Source organism: Nerophis ophidion, linkage group LG01, assembly GCF_033978795.1.
Source record: "Nerophis ophidion isolate RoL-2023_Sa linkage group LG01, RoL_Noph_v1.0, whole genome shotgun sequence".
Taxonomy (NCBI): Eukaryota; Metazoa; Chordata; class Actinopteri; order Syngnathiformes; family Syngnathidae; genus Nerophis; species Nerophis ophidion.
The window spans coordinates 89,845,022-89,864,770 of record NC_084611.1 but is presented as its reverse complement, the minus strand read 5'-3'; the positions used below and the strand labels follow the sequence as shown (position 1 = coordinate 89,864,770).

The window sequence follows — 19,749 nt, the reverse complement described above, 5'->3', positions numbered from 1 at the left end:
CGTTAGAGGCTCTGTCAGAATAATTGTATCCAAGTTATCACACAACTTTTGTGTTTCAACGACTAAAGCTGTCTTTGATCTTACCAACCAAAAGGCTTGTAAAACTCCACTGTGTAGGATGGGAAGCGACATGAAGGTGTCGGTTTCTTTGATGTATTGAAATCCACAGGAAGATTTTGTCTTGAACCGATATCTACAAAGCGGAGAGGAAGCTGGACCTGACTCCCTCTCCAGGCACCTTTCCTTTGAACTGTTTTGTAACCGAAGGCGACGGCTGTTTACGACCCCCCTTCTTTTAGAAACAGCTGTCGCCATGTAATCAGGGAAAGTCCAAATGAAAGAGGAGGCGTACAACCTTTCGTCAGAGCCTGGTGGAGGACTGTACGAAGAGTACAGCCCAGACGTTTCTCCTCAATGAGCTAAATTGAACTCAGTGTCTGTTTAACTCCTTGCTTCTTGTCTCTGTAATAGATGTCATCAGTATTTGAACCTGACAGGCTCAAGGGGACAAAAGCTTTCTTTGATCTTACCAATCAAAAGGCTTGTAAAAACTCCACTGTGTAGGATGGGAAGCGACAAGAAGGTGTCGGTTCCTTTGATGTATTGTAATCCGCAGGAAGATTTTGTCTTGACCCGAGATCTGTCTATCTGTACTGTAGCGTTCAAATCTGAATGACAATAATAAGGAAGTCTAAGTCTAATCTACAAAGCGGAGAGGAAGCAGGACCTGACTCCCTTCTCCAGGCACCTTTTCTTTGAACTGTTTTGTAACCAAAGGCGACGGCTGTTTACGACCCCCCTTCTTTTAGAAACAGCTGTCGCCATGTAATCAGGTAAAGTCCAAATAAAAGAGGAGGCGTACAACCTTTCGTCAGAGCGTGGTGGAGGACTGTACATAGAGTACAGCCCAGACGTATCTCCTCAATGAGCTAAATTGAATTCTGTCTCTGTTTAACTCCTTGCTTCTTGTCTGTTTAATAGATGTCATCAGTATTTGAACCGAACGGGCTCAATGCGACAAGAACTGTCTTTGATCTTACCAACCAAAAGGCTTGTAAAACTCCACTGTTCAGGATGGGAAGCGACAAGAACGTGTCGGTTTCTTTGATGTATTGTAATCCGCAGGAAGATTTTGTCTTGACCCGAGATCTGTCTATCTGTACTGTAACGTTCAAATCTGAATGACAATAAAAAGGAAGTCTAAGTCTAATTTACAAAGCGGAAAGGAAGCAGGACCTGACCGCCCTTCAGGCACCTTTTCTTTGAACTGTTTTGTAACCAAAGGCGATAGGTGTTTACGACCCCCCTTCTTTTAGAAACAGCTGTCGCCATGTAATCAGGGAAAGTCCAAATAAAAGAGGAGGCGTACAACCTTTCGTCAGATCGTGGTGGAGGACTGTACAAAGAGTACAGCCCAGACGTTTCTCCTCAATGAGCTAAATTGAACTCTGTGTCTGTTTAACTCCTTGCTTCTTGTCTGTTTAATAGATGTCATCAGTATTTGAACCGAACGGGCTCAATGCGACAAGAACTGTCTTTGATCTTACCAATCAAAAGGCTTGTAAAAACTCCACTGTGTAGGATGGGAAGCGACAAGAACGTGTCGGTTTCTTTGATGTATTGTAATCCGCAGGAAGATTTTGTCTTGACCCGAGATCTGTCTATCTGTACTGTAACGTTCAAATCTGAATGACAATAAAAAGGAAGTCTAAGTCTAATTTACAAAGTGGAGAGGAAGCAGGACCTAACCCCTCTCAAGGCACTTTTTCTTTGAAATTTTTTGTAACCAAAGGCAACAGCTGTTTATGACCCCCGTCCCTTGGAAACAGCTGTTGCCATGTAATCAGGTAAAGTCCAAATGAAAGAGGAGGCGTACAACCTTTCGTCAGAGCGTGGTGGAGGACTGTAAAGAGAGTACAGCCCAGACGTTTCTCCTCAATGAGCTAAATTGAACTCTGTCTCTGTTTAACTCCTTGCTTCTTGTCTCTTTAATAGATGTCATCAGTATTTGAACCTGACAGGCTCAAGGGGACAAAAGCTTTCTTTGATCTTACCAATCAAAAGGCTTGTAAAAATTCCACTGTGTAGGATGGGAAGCGACAAGAAGGTGTCGGTTCCTTTGATGTATTGTAATCCACAGGAAGATTTTGTCTTGACCCGAGATCTGTCTATCTGTACTGTAGCGTTCGAATCTGAATGACAATAAAAAGGAAGTTTAAGTCTAATTTACAAAGCGGAGAGGAAGCAGGACCTGACTCCCTTCTCCAGGCACCTTTCCTTTGAACTTTTTTGTAACCAAAGGCGACGGCTGTTTACGACCACCGTCCCTTAGAAACAGCTGTTGCCATGTAATCAGGGAAAGTCCAAATAAAAGAGGAGGCGTACAACCTTTCGTCAGAGCGTGGTGGAGGACTGTAAAGAGAGTACAGCCCAGACGTATCTCCTCAATGAGCAAAATTGAATTCTGTCTCTGTTCAATTCCTTGCTTCTTGTCTGTTTAATAGATGTCATCAGTATTTGAACCTGACAGGCTCAATGGGACAAGAGCTTTCTTTGATCTTACCAACCAAAAGGCTTGTAAAAACTCCACTGTGTAGGATGGGAAGCGACACGAAGGTGTCGGTTCCTTTGATGTATTGTAATCCACAGGAAGATTTTGTCTTGACCCGAGATCTGTCTATCTGTACTGTAGCGTTCGAATCTGAATGACAATAAAAAGGAAGTTTAAGTCTAATTTACAAAGTGGAGAGGAAGCAGGACCTGACTCCCTTCTCCAGGCACCTTTCCTTTGAACTTTTTTGTAACCAAAGGCGATGGCTGTTTATGACCCCCGTCCCTTAGAAACAGCTGTTGCCATGTAATCAGGGAAAGTCCAAATAAAAGAGGAGGCGTACAACCTTTCGTCAGAATGTGGTGGAGGACTGTAAAGAGAGTACAGCCCAGACGTTTCTCCTCAATGAGCTAAATTGAACTCTGTCTCTGTTTAACTCCTTGCTTCTTGACTGTTTAATAGATGTCATCAGTGTTTAAACCTGACAGGCTCAATAGAACTTTTCCCACCACAGGAACTTTACCGTTTACTCACTTTATTTGTTGCCCTGGAGGTAAGGACTAGTGATTTAGAAGTAGCGGATGGATGTTTGCCAGCCATGTCTTAAAGCAACTCTTCCTGATGGCGTTTCATTGTTATAACTAGAGATGTCCGATAATATCGGACTGCCGATATTATCGGCCGATAAATGCTTTTAAAATGTGATATCGGAAACTATCAGTATCGGTTTCAAAAAGTAAAATGTATGACTTTTTAAAAACGCCGTTGTACGGAGTGGTACATGGACGTAGGGAGAAGTACAGAGCACCAATAAACCTTAAAGACACTGCCTTTGCATGTCGGTCCAATCACATAATATCCACGGCTTTTCACACATACAAGCGAATGCAAGGCATACTTGGTCAACAGCCATACAGGTCACACTGAGGGTGGCCATATAAACAACTTTAACACTGTTACAAATATGTGAACCCACACCAAACAAGAATGACAAACACATTTGGGGAGAACATCCGCACCGTAACACAACCGAACAAATACCCAGATTCCCTTGCAGCACTAACTCTTCCGGGACGCTACAATATATCATACACCCCCCGCTACTCCCTTAAAAAAATTAAAAAAATACTTTTCAAACAGAGTATAGTAAAGTTTTTGATTCATTAGAACCGCCATACTATATTAGTACCAGTACAACCCAGGAGTGTATATTGTAGCGTCCCGGAACGGAGGCTACAGCAATTCTCAAATCCCTTCAATGTCTTCCTGTTCCACTCAGGATTGAATACAATGTCTCCAGACTAACCCAGCAGTGCCTCCATGGAAATGCCCCACCTTCTACCTCAAAGAACTACTCACCCCCAAATCATCCACACGACACCTCCGCTCCAAACAGGCACAACCACCTCCAAGGACAAAGCTACGAACTGCGGGAGACTGTGGAACGCTCTCCCTGACCACCTGAGGGCACCACAGACTGTGAATGCTTTTTAAAAAGGCTTAAAAACACTTTTTTTTTTAAAACAAAAAAGTATTTTTATAGATATACGCGTACTAGTTCTAGCTATTAGGCTGTTCTAGTTTTTATTTTTTTTAATTTTTATTATCTTTTAATTATTATTATTATTATTATTTTTTATTTTTTATTTTATTTTATAATTTTTGGAATACACTGTAACACTTTGAGGTTGTTTGCTCAATGTAAAGTCCTTTTGTACATAATGAAGTGAAGTTAAGTGAATCATATTTATATAGCGCTTTTCTCAAGTGACTCAAAGCGCTTTACATAGTGACACCCAATATCTAAGTTACATTTAAACCAGTGTGGGTGGCACTGGGAGCAGGTGGATAAAGTGTCTTGCCCAAGGACACAACGGCAGTGACTAGGATGGCGAAAGCGGGAATCGAACCTGCAACCCTCAAGTTGCTGGCACGGCCACTCTACCAACCGAGCTATGCCGCAAGGGGGTTCTGGGTGTTTGTTCTCTTGTGTTACGGTGCGGATGTTCTCCCGAAATCTGTTTTTTATTGTTGTTTGGTGTGGGTTCACAGTGTGGCACATATTTGTAACAGTGTTAAAGTTGTTTACACAGCCACCATCAGTGTGACCTGTATGGCTTTTGACCAAGTATGCCTTGCATTCGCTTGTATGTGTGAAAAGCTGTAGATATTATGTGATTGGACCGACATGCAAAGACAGTGTCTTTAAGGTTTATTGGCGCTCTGTACTTTTTAAAAATAAGTCATAAATTTTAGTTTTTGAAACCGATACCGATAATTTCCGATATCGCATTTTCAAGCATTTATCGGCCGATATTATCGGACATCTCTACTTTTTTTCCTATGCAACAATTCGCGAGGAGAGCGCTTGAAATGTTTGACCTCACCACCTTGCAATGCCGGGCTATGAATAGCTCGTGGTCGTCCGAGATGAGGAAAAAGTGGAGGTTAAAAATGAGTCGTCATGTTTTTTTTTTACCATATATTCAACGTCTCACAATCAAGCGGAACATCTTTTTAAAACTAAGAGGTTCGGGTACAAGTCCACTCATTCAACGAGTCAGGCTGGTCGACACAGGAAACAAGTCAAACCTCGGCGGGTAGACCCCACCCCACCCCCACCCGCTCAGCTGCTACCACAACAACCCGCCTGTGGAAGGTTCTAACCCCCCGTCAGGTAAATAGTGAGAAAAGAGGACTCACCCCGGGAGATTAAAAGAGTGCAAAGTGGTGGCAGGGCAGGCGGACGTCGCTTGGGAAGCACTTGCTGATGGTAAGAGGAATATTAGCCCCTCATCAGGGGGTTGGGGGGTTGGGGGAGGAGGAGGGGGGGGGGTGCCGCTCAGCCTACCACCCCATGTATGGATGCACCACAACTATATTTAGCATTTACCTACAAATTCTGCTCTCATTCAGTTTGGACAAACTTCCTCAATAAACACAACATCCACCAGCTATTGTCTTTAAATCCGCATTTTTTTTTTAGGGCGACCATTCCTAAAATAGTTATCATCCTGATATCAAACTGGTGCTCAGTGCAGGTAATTCTTTCAAAATAAGTATGTCACACAAGGTATGTCGTCATTATTATTTATTGACCTACTTACTTACTTCTTGACTGTACTTAAATGTAGAATATACGTAATATATATATATATATATTATTTGCATGTGAATAATGCTGTATTTATGTTATTCACATGTGAATGATGCTGTATAATAGACTGAATTTATGTTATTCACATGTGAATAATGCTGTATAATAGACTGTATTCATGTTATTCACATGTGAATAATGCTGTATAACAAACTGTATTCATGTTATTCACATGTGAATAATGCTGTATAATTGACTGTATTTATGTTATTCACATGTGAATAATAATGTATAATAGACTGTATTTATGTTATTCACAAGTGAATAACGCTGTATAATAAACTGTATTTATATTATTCACATGTGAATAATGCTGTATAATAGATTGAATTTATGTTATTCACATCTGAATAATGCTGTATAATAGACTGTATTTATGTTATTCACATTTGAATAATGCTGTATAATAGACTGTATTTATGTTATTCACATGTGAATAATGCTGTATAACACTGTATTTATGTTATTCACATGTAAATAATGCTGTATAATAGACTGTATTTATGTTATTCACATGTAAATAATGCTGTATAAAAGACTGTATTTATATTATTCACATGTGAATAATGCTGTATAATAGACTGTATTTATGTTATTCACATGTAAATAATGCTGTATAATAGACTGTATTCATGTTATTCACATTTGAATAATGCTGTAAAATTGACTGTTATTTATATTACTCACAAGTGAATAATGCTGTATAATATACTGTATTTATATTATTCAAATGTAAATAATGCTGTATAATAGACTGTATTTATATTATTCACATGTGAATAATGCTGTATAACACTGTATTTATGTTATTCACATGTAAATAATGCTGTATAATAGACTGTATTTATGTTATTCACATGTAAATAAAGCTGTATAATAGACTGTATTTATATTATTCACATGTGAATAATGCTGTATAATAGACTGTATTTATGTTATTCACATGTAAATAATGCTGTATAATAGACTGTATTCATGTTATTCACATTTGAATAATGCTGTAAAATTGACTGTTATTTATATTACTCACAAGTGAATAATGCTGTATAATATACTGTATTTATATTATTCACATGTAAATAATGCTGTATAATAGACTGTATTCATGTTATTCACATTTGAATAATGCTGAAAAATTGACTGTTATTTATATTACTCACATGTGAATAATGCTGTATAAGATGCTTTATTTATATTATTCACATGTGACTAATACTGTATAATAGACTGTATTTATGTTATTCACATGTGAATAATGCTGTATAATAGACTGTATTTATATTATTCACATGTGAATAATGCTGTATAATAGACTGTATTTATGTTATTCACAAGTGAATAATGCTGTATAATAGACTGTATTCATGTTATTCACATTTGAATAATGCTGTAAAATTGACTGTTATTTATATTATTCACATGTGAATAATGCCGTGTAACAGACTGTATTTATATTACTCACAAGTGAATAATGCTGTAAAATAGACTGTATTTATGTTATTCACATGTAAATAATGCTGTATAATAGACTGTATTTATGTTATTCACATCTGAATAATGCTGTATAATACACTGTATTTATGTTATTCACATTTGAATAATGCTGTAAAATTGACTGTTATTTATATTACTCACATGTGAATAATGCTGAATAATATGCTGTATTTATATTATTCACATGTGAATAATGCTGTATAATAGACTGTATTTATGTTATTCACATGTAAATAATGCTTTATAATAGACTGTATTTATATTATTCACATGTGAATAATGCTGTATAATAGACTGTATTTATGTTATTCACATTTGAATAATGCTGTAAAATTGACTGTTATTTATATTATTCACATGTGAATAATGCCGTGTAACAGACTGTATTTATATTACTCACAAGTGAATAATGCTGTATAATATACTGTATTTATATTATTCACATGTAAATAATGCTGTATAATAGACTGTATTCATGTTATTCACATTTGAATAATGCTGAAAAATTGACTGTTATTTATATTACTCACATGTGAATAATGCTGTATAAGATGCTTTATTTATATTACTCACAAGTGAATAATGCTGTATAATAGACTGTATTTATACTATTCACATGTGAATAATGCTGTATAATAGATTGTATTTATATTATTCACATGTGAATAATGCTGTATAATAGACTGTATTTATGTTATTCACATGTAAATAATGCTGTATAATAGACTGTATTAATATTATTCACATGTGAATAATGCTGTTACTGTGGTGCTGAATTTCCCCCAGGGATCAATAAACTACTTCCTATTCTGCTATTCTCCATCCATCCATTTTCTACCGCTGCTATTCTATTCTATTTTATTGCCTTTTGGAAGGTCAGAGATTGTTTGACAGAAGGGAAAGACACAGGAGACCTTTTTAGGTTCCGGCAGACGCCCGGGCTCCTTGACGTGACACTTGTGGCCAGCAGTCGGGTATTTTTAACTCCGCAGCTCCGATAACGTCTTACTGTACGGCCCCCTGCTGCTATTTTCACTCTCAAGTCAGCACAAGTAGAAAAGTGGCCGAAAAACCAGTGTGGCCCCCCATCTCGCTGGGTGGGCAAGGAGTGAAAAACAATCTAAAGACCCCAACCCCCTTTTATTAGGGAGGGCACCCCGATCCTTCTGTTCCGAGGCTGTCTAAAAGGAGAGGAGTGTCATGTTGTGTTGGTGACGAACCCCAGGATGCAGAGATGACGGCAGGCATTGAGCAGGAAAACATAATTTAATGTTAAAAATTAAGGCAAAAAACCAACCTGGAACTCGGAGACAGGAAACAGGATGCCAGGAACAGGAACTAGAAGACGAGGAACAAAACAGACAGCAGGCTGCAAGCAGCTACAGGTTGAGGTACAAACGGTCAGCGCTACAAGTCGTGATGATAATAATCCAGCCCAGAGTGGAGGAACAAGCAGGTCTAAATAGCACCTGGCTGATTGACACCAGGTGTGGCCCGGTGCTAATCAAATGAAGACAAAATAAGAGCGCTGACAAGAAATAAGACAAACACAGAGGAAAAACTAAAACATGACCAAACTGTCAGGTACAAACCTGACAAGGTGGCTGGAATTGAAGTTGAACAATTTATTCTACAGTTGAACAATTTGTGATTTTTTTGTGTGTTTTTTTTGCACATAATAATTATCTTAGAATTTGATGGCAGCGAAACGTTGCCAAAAAGTTGTGACGGGGGAATTTTGTACCACTGTGTTACATGGCCTTTCCTTTTAACAACACTCAGTAAACCTTTGGGAACTGAGGAAACACATTGTGAGGAGGCGTGGCCTGCAGCCCTGCAGCGAGGCGTGGTGTGCCGTGGCCGGCTCAGAGATCGACGCCACCTGGGTGCAGTTGCCTGATCACCTGTCACTCTACAAAAGGGCAGCAGCCGAGAAGGACGTGGGGGAAGAAGTTGGAGCCGATGAGAGAGAGAGAACCTGAGAGCGAGACAGAGACGCGGAAGGCTGAAAAGCAACCCAAAGAGCGCGACGGTCACCAGAGGCGAGTGCTGAAAAGCAGAAGGGGCAAAGAAAAGAAGAGTTTGTTGCAAAATAAACACAATCTCCAAACTGCCACGCCTGTCATGTCCGTCCTCGGCGGTCCGAGGTGCGAGTCTTCCACACACATTTTTGAAGCGTTTCAGGTGGAATTATTTCCCATTCTTGCTTGATGTACAGCTTAAGTTGTTCAACAGTCCGGGGTCTCCGTTGTGGTATTTTACACGTCATAATGCCTGTGACAGTCTCTTTTGCTGTCATCGTGCGGGTTCAATGGACCACCCAGGAAGGACATGCTTTTGAGCACATTTGACTCTTTTTTTTTTTTTCAAATAAATATTGTCTTTTGCGTCGTCCCGCTCCCGCTGCTCGCTCTCCGTCTCTCACTCTCCGATTCGCTCTTCAGCCGGCCGCGTCTCCGTCTCTCGTGTGCTGTTCTCTGTTGCTCTCGCTTCTCATGCACTGCATCTGCTGCGGACACTCCACCTCCATCCTTGATCTGTCCTCCTTCTCCTCTTTTATACTACAGAGATAAGTAAATCGTGTGCCGGTGCGCGATCCACGCACCTGAATCAGATTATGGCGGCGTCGCTCCGGGCACGCCCCGCCTCTCCGCTCCGCCGCATTCTCCGTCTTCTTGCCGCCATCTTGGGCAGGGTTCCAGCGTACCCTGCCCCGCCGTCGGCCCGCCGGCTCCGCCTCTCCACAATGCCCTACGCATTTTCAACGGGAGACAGGTCTGGACTACAGGCAGGCCAGTCTAGTACCCGCACTCTTTTACTACGAAGCCACGTCCTGCTGAAATAAGCAGGGGCGTCCATGATAACGTTGCTTGGATGGCAACTTAGTTGCTCCAAAACCTGTATGTACCTTTCAGCATTAATGGTGCCTTCACTGATGTGTAAGTTACCCATGCCTTGGGCACTAATACACCCCCATACCATCACATACGCAAAAACTATTTGAAATGTGGACTCGTCAGACCACAGAACACTTTTCCACATTTCCATGAGTCCATCTTCGATGAGCTCGTGCCCAGTAAAAGCTGGCGGCGTTTCTGGGTGTTGTTGATAAAAAATATGTGGCTTTGCATAGTAGAGTTTTAACTTGCACTTACAAGTGTCGCGACTAACTGTAGTTACTGGCAGTGTTTTTTAAAAGTGTTCCTGAGCCCATGTGGTGATATCCTTTACGCACCGATGTCGCTTTTTGATGCAGTACCGCCTGAGGGATTCAAGGTCATGGGTTTTCAATGTTGGTTTTAGGCCTTGCAGTGATTTATATCCAGATTCTCTGAACCTTTTGATGATATCACGGAGCATAGATGCTAAAATCCCTACATTCCTTGCAATAGCTGGTTGAGAAATGTTGTTCTTAAACAATTTGCTCACGCATTTGTTGACAAAGTGGTGACCCTCGCCCCGTCCTTGTTTGTGAATAAGTGAGTTTTACACAAGGTGCCAACTTCACTGGTTTGGGGTTTTGTATAAAAAAAAGTTGCAGTTTTACGCTATTTTGATGTACGGTGTGTACCTGGACAGAGTTAAGAAGGATTCATCCGAATTTTAACCAGTAAGAACATTTATATGTTTAAAAAATATTATCAACTACTTTATTTATTCTTTTCTAACTAAAGTGCACCTGGAAAATATTATTTTATTTTATTTTATTTTTACCACATTTTGTAATGTCGCCTTAATCAATTCATGTTTGGCTTAAAAACTCTACACAAAATAACTCATAATGACGATGTGAAAGTTTTTTTGGGTATTTTTTTGTATTTTTTTTTATTTGACGAAAAAAACACATTTAAGCTGCAAGCAGCGATGAACGGGACCAACTTTTGCTGGTGTTTCCTGCCTTTACCCATTCAACATATCTTTACCTGCACATTACCTACCTTCCCTGCATCCTGGGGTCACACTGGTGCTTCTTTCTTTCACCCATACACGCTGGTGCTTCCTGCCATCACCCAGACAACATATCTTTACCTGCACATAACCTACCTTCCCTGCATCCTGGGGTCACACTGGTGCTTCTTTCTGTCACCCATACATGCTGGTGCTTCCTGCCATCACCCAGTCAACATATCTTTACCTGCACTTTACCTACCTTCTCTGTATCCCGGAGTCAAACTGGTGCCTCCTTCTTTCACCCAGTCAACATATCTTTACTTGCACAGTACCTACCTTCTCTGCATTGTGTGGTCACGCTGGTGCTTCCCGCTTTTAAGCGTCCATCTTGAGACGGCAGCAGTTCTTTGAAGGCTCGTAAAATCGAAACCGGAGCAGTTAGAAAAAGCTCTTTGTGCAACTTTTAATCAGAAGGGTTCAATCTCTCTCCTGTGCGAGTTTGAAGCCGACACAACAAACGCGCTCAGAGGAGATAATGTTTGAAAAAAGATTACATGTTTTTACAAAACTTTTGTTTTGAAGGGGTAATTGCCAACTTTCTGTTGATTTTTGCTGACAAATGTCAATAAATGAAATGTAGGTCTAAGTGAGACCTACATAGAGTTTTTGTTTCATGTCTCTACGACATTGCTACCGGAAGTTACAAGCAGTTTTATCTGTTTTCTTCCTAGGAGCAGTTTTGTCTGTGTTTTATTCCTAGGAGGCGCTAGAGTGCAATTTTAACTTTTGGTGTTTGTTTTTTTTATTGGATCGCAATTTTCACCAGTACTGATGTGTGTGTCCAGTTTGGTGCGTTTTGAAGCATTTTAAGGGGGTCAAATTTACAACTCAAAGAGGCAAAAATGAAATTTTTTAGTAAACTTTGGTTTTGAAGGGTTTTTTGCCAACTTCCTATTGATTTTTGCTGAAGAATGTCAAATAATGAAATTTAGGTCTAAGTGAGACCTACATAGAGGTTTTGTTTCATGTCTCTACGGCATTCCTACCGGAAGTTACAAGCAGTTTTATCTGTTTTCTTCCTAGGAGCAGTTTGTCTGTGTTTTATTCCTAGGAGGCGCTAGAGTGCAATTTTAACTTTTGGTGTTTGTTTTTTTTATTAGATCGCAATTTTCACCAGTACTGATGTGTGTGTCCACTTTGGTGAGTTTTGAAGCATTTTAAGGGGGTCAAATTTACCACTCAAAGAGGCAAAAATGACATTTTTTAGTAAACTTTGGTTTTGAAGGGTTTTTTGCCAACTTCCTATTGATTTTTGCTGAATAATGTCAATTAATGAAATGTAGGTCTAAGTGAGACCTACATAGAGGTTTTGTTTCATGTCTCTACGACATTCCTACCGAAAGTTACAAGCAGTTTTATCTGTTTTCTTGCTAGGAGCAGTTTTGTCTGTGTTTTATTCCTAGGAGGCACTAGAGTGCAATTTTAAGTTTTTTTTTAATTTTTATTTTATTAGATCGCAATTTTCACCAGTCCTGATGTGTGTGTCCAGTTTGGTGAGTTTTGAAGCATTTTAAGGGGGTCCAATTTACAGCTCAAAGAGGCAAAAATGACATTTTTTAGGAAACTTTGGTTTTGAAGGGGTAATTGCCAACTTTCTGTTGATTTTTTTCTGAAGGATGTCAATTAATGAAATGTAGGTCTAAGTGAGACCTACATAGAGTTTTTGTTTTATGTCCCTACGACATCCCTATCGGAAGTTACAAGCAGTTTTAACTGTTTTCTTCTTAGGAGCAGTTTTGTCTGTGTTTTATTCCTAGGAGGCGCTAGAGTGCAATTTTAACTTTTGGTGTTAGTTTTTTTTATTAGATCGCAATTTTCACCAGTCCTGATGTGTGTGTCCAGTTTGGTGAGTTTTGAAGCATTTTAAGGGGGTCCAATTTACAGCTCAAAGAGGCAAAAATGACATTTTTTAGGAAACTTTGGTTTTGAAGGGGTAATTGCCAACTTTCTGTTGATTTTTTCTGAAGGATGTCAATTAATGAAATGTAGGTCTAAGTGAGACCTACATAGAGTTTTTGTTTTATGTCCCTACGACATCCCTATCGGAAGTTACAAGCAGTTTTAACTGTTTTCTTCTTAGGAGCAGTTTTGTCTGTGTTTTATTCCTAGGAGGCGCTAGAGTGCAATTTTAACTTTTGGTGTTAGTTTTTTTTATTAGATCGCAATTTTCACCAGTACTGATGTGTGTGTCCACTTTGGTGAGTTTTGAAGCATTTTAAGGGGGTCCAATTTACAGCTCAAAGAGGCAAAAAGGACAGTTTTTAGTAAACTTTGGTTTTGAAGGGGTTTTTGCCAACTTCCTGTTGATTTTTGCTGAAGGATGTCATTTAATGAAATGTAGGTCTAAGTGAGACCTACATAGAGTTTTTGTTTCATGTCTCTACGACATTCTTACCGGAAGTTACAAGCAGTTTTATCTGTTTTCTTCCTAGGATAAGTTTTGTCTGTGTTTTATTCCTAGGAGGCGCTAGAGTGTAATTTTAAGTTTTGGTGTTTGGTTTTTTTATTAGATCGCAATTTTCACCAGTCCTGATGTGTGTGTCCAGTTTGGTGAGTTTTGAAGCATTTTAAGGGGGTCCAATTTACAGCTCAAAGAGGCAAAAATGACATGTTTTAGGAAACTTTGGTTTTGAAGGGGTTTTGCCAACTTCCTATTGATTTTTGCTGAAGAATGTCAATTAATGAAATGTAGGTCTAAGTGAGACCTACATAGAGTTTTTGTTTCATGTCTCTACGACATTCTTACCGGAAGTTACAAGCAGTTTTATCTGTTTTCTTCCTAGGAGCAGTTTTGTCTGTGTTTTATTCCTAGGAGGTGCTAGAGTGTAATTTTAAGTTTTGGTGTTTGGTTTTTTTATTAGATCGCAATTTTCACCAGTCCTGATGTGTGTGTCCAGTTTGGTGAGTTTTGAAGCATTTCAAGGGGGTCACATTTAAAGCTCAAAGAGGCAAAAATGACGTTTTTTAGGAAACTTTGGTTTTGAAGGGGTAATTGCCAACTTTCTGTTGATTTTTGCTGAAGGATGTCACCTTATGAAATGTAGGTCTAAGTGAGACCTACATAGAGTTTTTGTTTCATGTCTCTACGACATTCCTACCGAAAGTTACAAGCAGTTTTATCTGTTTTCTTCCTAGGAGCAGTTTTGTCTGTTTTATTCCTAGGAGGCGCTAGAGTGCAATTTTAAGTTTTGGTGTTTGGTTTTTTTATTAGATCGCAATTTTCACCAGTCCTGATGTGTGTGTCCACTTTGGTGAGTTTTGAAGCATTTTAAGGGGGTCAAATTTACAGCTCAAAGAAGCAAAAATGACATTTTTTAGGAAACTTTGGTTTTGAAGGGGGTTTTGCCAACTTCCTGTTGATTTTTGCTGAAGAATGTCAATTAATGAAATGTAGGTCTAAGTGAGACCTACATAGAGGTTTTGTTTCATGTCCCTACGACGTTCCTACGGAAAGTTACAAGCAGTTTTATCTGTTTTTTTCCTAGGAGCAGTTTTGTCTGTGTTTTATTCCTAGGAGGCGCTAGAGTGCAATTTTAAGTTTTTATTTTTATTTTTATTAGATCGCAATTTTCACCAGTCCTGATGTGTGTGTCCAGTTTGGTGAGTTTTGAAGCATTTTAAGGGGGTCCAATTTACAGCTCAAAGAGGCAAAAATGACATTTTTTAGGAAACTTTGGTTTTGAAGGGGTAATTGCCAACTTTCTGTTGATTTTTTCTGAAGGATGTCAATTAATGAAATGTAGGTCTAAGTGCGACCTACATAGAGTTTTTGTTTTATGTCCCTACGACATCCCTATCGGAAGTTACAAGCAGTTTTAACTGTTTTCTTCTTAGGAGCAGTTTTGTATGTGTTTTATTCCTAGGAGGCGCTAGAGTGCAATTTTAACTTTTGGTGTTAGTTTTTTTTATTAGATCGCAATTTTCACCAGTACTGATGTGTGTGTCCACTTTGGTGAGTTTTGAAGCATTTTAAGGGGGTCCAATTTACAGCTCAAAGAGGCAAAAATGACAGTTTTTAGTAAACTTTGGTTTTGAAGGGGTTTTTGCCAACTTCCTGTTGATTTTTGCTGAAGGATGTCATTTAATGAAATGTAGGTCTAAGTGAGACCTACATAGAGTTTTTGTTTCATGTCTCTACGACATTGCTACCGGAAGTTACAAGCAGTTTTATCTGTTTTCTTCCTAGGATAAGTTTTGTCTGTGTTTTATTCCTAGGAGGCGCTAGAGTGTAATTTTAAGTTTTGGTGTTTGGTTTTTTTATTAGATCGCAATTTTCACCAGTCCTGATGTGTGTGTCCAGTTTGGTGAGTTTTGAAGCATTTTAAGGGGGTCCAATTTACAGCTCAAAGAGGCAAAAATGACATGTTTTAGGAAACTTTAGTTTTGAAGGGGTTTTGCCAACTTCCTATTGATTTTTGCTGAAGAATGTCAATTAATGAAATGTAGGTCTAAGTGAGACCTACATATAGTTTTTGTTTCATGTCTCTACGACATTCCTACCGGAAGTTACAAGCAGTTTTATCTGTTTTCTTCCTAGGAGCAGTTTTGTCTGTGTTTTATTCCTAGGAGGTGCTAGAGTGTAATTTTAAGTTTTGGTGTTTGGTTTTTTTATTAGATCGCAATTTTCACCAGTCCTGATGTGTGTGTCCAGTTTGGTGAGTTTTGAAGCATTTTAAGGGGGTCAAATTTACAGCTCAAAGAGGCAAAAATGACGTTTTTTAGGAAACTTTGGTTTTGAAGGGGTAATTGCCAACTTTCTGTTGATTTTTGCTGAAGGATGTCACCTTATGAAATGTAGGTCTAAGTGAGACCTACATAGAGTTTTTGTTTCATGTCTCTACGACATTCCTACCGAAAGTTACAAGCAGTTTTATCTGTTTTCTTCCTAGGAGCAGTTTTGTCTGTTTTATTCCTAGGAGGCGCTAGAGTGCAATTTTAAGTTTTGGTGTTTGGTTTTTTTATTAGATCGCAATTTTCACCAGTCCTGATGTGTGTGTCCACTTTGGTGAGTTTTGAAGCATTTTAAGGGGGTCAAATTTACAGCTCAAAGAAGCAAAAATGACATTTTTTAGGAAACTTTGGTTTTGAAGGGGGTTTTGCCAACTTCCTGTTGATTTTTGCTGAAGAATGTCAATTAATGAAATGTAGGTCTAAGTGAGACCTACATAGAGGTTTTGTTTCATGTCTCTACGACGTTCCTACGGAAAGTTACAAGCAGTTTTATCTGTTTTTTTCCTAGGAGCAGTTTTGTCTGTGTTTTATTCCTAGGAGGCGCTAGAGTGCAATTTTAAGTTTTTATTTTTATTTTTATTAGATCGCAATTTTCACCAGTCCTGATGTGTGTGTCCAGTTTGGTGAGTTTTGAAGCATTTTAAGGGGGTCCAATTTACAGCTCAAAGAGGCAAAAATGACATTTTTTAGGAAACTTTGGTTTTGAAGGGGTAATTGCCAACTTTCTGTTGATTTTTTCTGAAGGATGTCAATTAATGAAATGTAGGTCTAAGTGCGACCTACATAGGGTTTTTGTTTTATGTCCCTACGACATCCCTATCGGAAGTTACAAGCAGTTTTAACTGTTTTCTTCTTAGGAGCAGTTTTGTATGTGTTTTATTCCTAGGAGGCGCTAGAGTGCAATTTTAACTTTTGGTGTTAGTTTTTTTTATTAGATCGCAATTTTCACCAGTACTGATGTGTGTGTCCACTTTGGTGAGTTTTGAAGCATTTTAAGGGGGTCCAATTTACAGCTCAAAGAGGCAAAAATGACAGTTTTTAGTAAACTTTGGTTTTGAAGGGGTTTTTGCCAACTTCCTGTTGATTTTTGCTGAAGGATGTCATTTAATGAAATGTAGGTCTAAGTGAGACCTACATAGAGTTTTTGTTTCATGTCTCTACGACATTGCTACCGGAAGTTACAAGCAGTTTTATCTGTTTTCTTCCTAGGATAAGTTTTGTCTGTGTTTTATTCCTAGGAGGCGCTAGAGTGTAATTTTAAGTTTTGGTGTTTGGTTTTTTTATTAGATCGCAATTTTCACCAGTCCTGATGTGTGTGTCCAGTTTGGTGAGTTTTGAAGCATTTTAAGGGGGTCCAATTTACAGCTCAAAGAGGCAAAAATGACATGTTTTAGGAAACTTTGGTTTTGAAGGGGTTTTGCCAACTTCCTATTGATTTTTGCTGAAGAATGTCAATTAATGAAATGTAGGTCTAAGTGAGACCTACATATAGTTTTTGTTTCATGTCTCTACGACATTCCTACCGGAAGTTACAAGCAGTTTTATCTGTTTTCTTCCTAGGAGCAGTTTTGTCTGTGTTTTATTCCTAGGAGGTGCTAGAGTGTAATTTTAAGTTTTGGTGTTTGGTTTTTTTATTAGATCGCAATTTTCACCAGTCCTGATGTGTGTGTCCAGTTTGGTGAGTTTTGAAGCATTTTAAGGGGGTCAAATTTACAGCTCAAAGAGGCAAAAATGACGTTTTTTAGGAAACTTTGGTTTTGAAGGGGTAATTGCCAACTTTCTGTTGATTTTTGCTGAAGGATGTCACCTTATGAAATGTAGGTCTAAGTGAGACCTACATAGAGTTTTTGTTTCATGTCTCTACGACATTCCTACCGAAAGTTACAAGCAGTTTTATCTGTTTTCTTCCTAGGAGCAGTTTTGTCTGTTTTATTCCTAGGAGGCGCTAGAGTGCAATTTTAAGTTTTGGTGTTTGGTTTTTTTATTAGATCGCAATTTTCACCAGTCCTGATGTGTGTGTCCAGTTTGGTGAGTTTTGAAGCATTTTAAGGGGGTCAAATTTACAGCTCAAAGAAGCAAAAATTACATTTTTTAGGAAACTTTGGTTTTGAAGGGGGTTTTGCCAACTTCCTGTTGATTTTTGCTGAAGAATGTCAATTAATGAAATGTAGGTCTAAGTGAGACCTACATAGAGGTTTTGTTTCATGTCTCTACGACGTTCCTACGGAAAGTTACAAGCAGTTTTATCTGTTTTTTTCCTAGGAGCAGTTTTGTCTGTGTTTTATTCCTAGGAGGCGCTAGAGTGCAATTTTAAGTTTTTATTTTTATTTTTATTAGATCGCAATTTTCACCAGTCCTGATGTGTGTGTCCAGTTTGGTGAGTTTTGAAGCATTTTAAGGGGGTCAAATTTACAGCTCAAAGAGGCAAAAATGACATTTTTTAGGAAACTTTGGTTTTGAAGGGGTTTTTGCTAACTTCCTGTTGATTTTTGCTGAAGGATGTCATTTTATGAAATGTAGGTCTAAGTGAGACCTACATAGAGTTTTTGTTTCATGTCCCTACAACATTCGTACCGAAAGTTACAAGCAGTTTTATCTGTTTTCTTCCTATGAGCAGTTTTGTCTGTGTTTTATTCCTAGGAGCCGCTAGTGTGCAATTTTAAGTTTTTTTTTTTTTTTTTTTTATTAGATCGCAATTTTCACCAGTCCTGATGTGTGTGTCCAGTTTGGTGAGTTTTGAAGCATTTTAAGGGGGTCCAATTTACAGCTCAAAAAGGCAAAAAGGACATTTTTTAGGGTTTTTTTTAGGAAACTTTGGCTTTGAAGGGGTTTTTGCCAACTTCCTGTTGATTTTTGCTGAAGGATGTCATTTTATGAAATGTAGGTCTCAGTCAGACCTATGACATTCCTAACGGAAGTTACAAGCAGTTTTGCCAGTTTTTTTTCTTCCTAGAGGGCACTGGAGCTTAATTTTGAGTTTTTGTTTTTTTGTTTTTTTATTAGATGGCAATTTTTGCCCGTCCTGATGTGTGTGTCAAATTTGGTGAGTTTTGAAGCATGTTAAGGGGGTCCAATTACAGCTCAAAGAGGCGGCGGTATTAATAATAATAATAATAATAATAATAATAATAATAACAATAATAATAATAATAATAACCTTAGAAATACAAAGGGGACATTCGGTCCCTAAAAATTGGACTACGTGGCAACAAAGGAGAACGGCGTACATACGTGCAACATCCATCCATCCATCCATCCATTTTCTACCGCTTATTCCCTTTGAATTGTTTAACGTGGACCCCGACTTAAACAAGTTGAAAAACTTATTTGGGTGTCGGACACTTCAGCGGTGTGTTGAGCGTTTTGTTGGCCGATATTGAACCCTGACACCCGGGTTCCCAGAGCTCCAATTTCCGCCAGTGCAAGACCGCGCCGTTCCAATAGCAACAGTGACCTCTGCCGCCCACTTTGAGCATTGCACAAATCCCCACATTGGAACTAGGTCACGTGATTGAAGAGGCATCATGTCCCAACTCCAAGTAACAATATCACGACGTCTTATAAACTATTAATTAGCACCAGTAAATGTTTGAAACAGTAAATGTCACACATTTTAGGTTTTATTATTTTATATTTTATTTCATAGCCATTATTCTTACCATTTTATGTTGTCATGTGTGCTATTGAGTTGGTTATTATGTGAACCACGGACATCTTATGAGGTTACACAGCATGGAGCGCTGCGGCCTATTGGCGAAGACGAGACGCCCGGCCGCCATCTTGGAGTGGTGATCCGCAATTCTCAAATCCCTTCATTGGCTTCCTTTTCCACTCAGGATTGAATACAAAGTCTCCCCACTAATCC

General features: G+C 38.8%; 1 protein-coding gene across 4 annotated transcripts in view; it reads right to left on the bottom strand.

Annotated features, from left to right (window-relative positions):
- Positions 1–5,373, bottom strand: part of LOC133561717 (M-protein, striated muscle-like) — a 68,333-nt gene extending 62,960 nt beyond the window's left edge. For 2 of the 4 annotated variants that reach the window (XM_061915190.1, XM_061915199.1), the window contains exon 1: positions 5,255–5,373. The gene's annotated coding sequence lies outside the window, so the exon portion shown is untranslated. The remainder of the gene's footprint in view (positions 1–5,254) is intronic. The other 2 variants (XM_061915209.1, XM_061915218.1) reach the window with 1 other exon arrangement.
- Between the last annotated feature and the right edge of the window lie 14,376 nt (positions 5,374–19,749).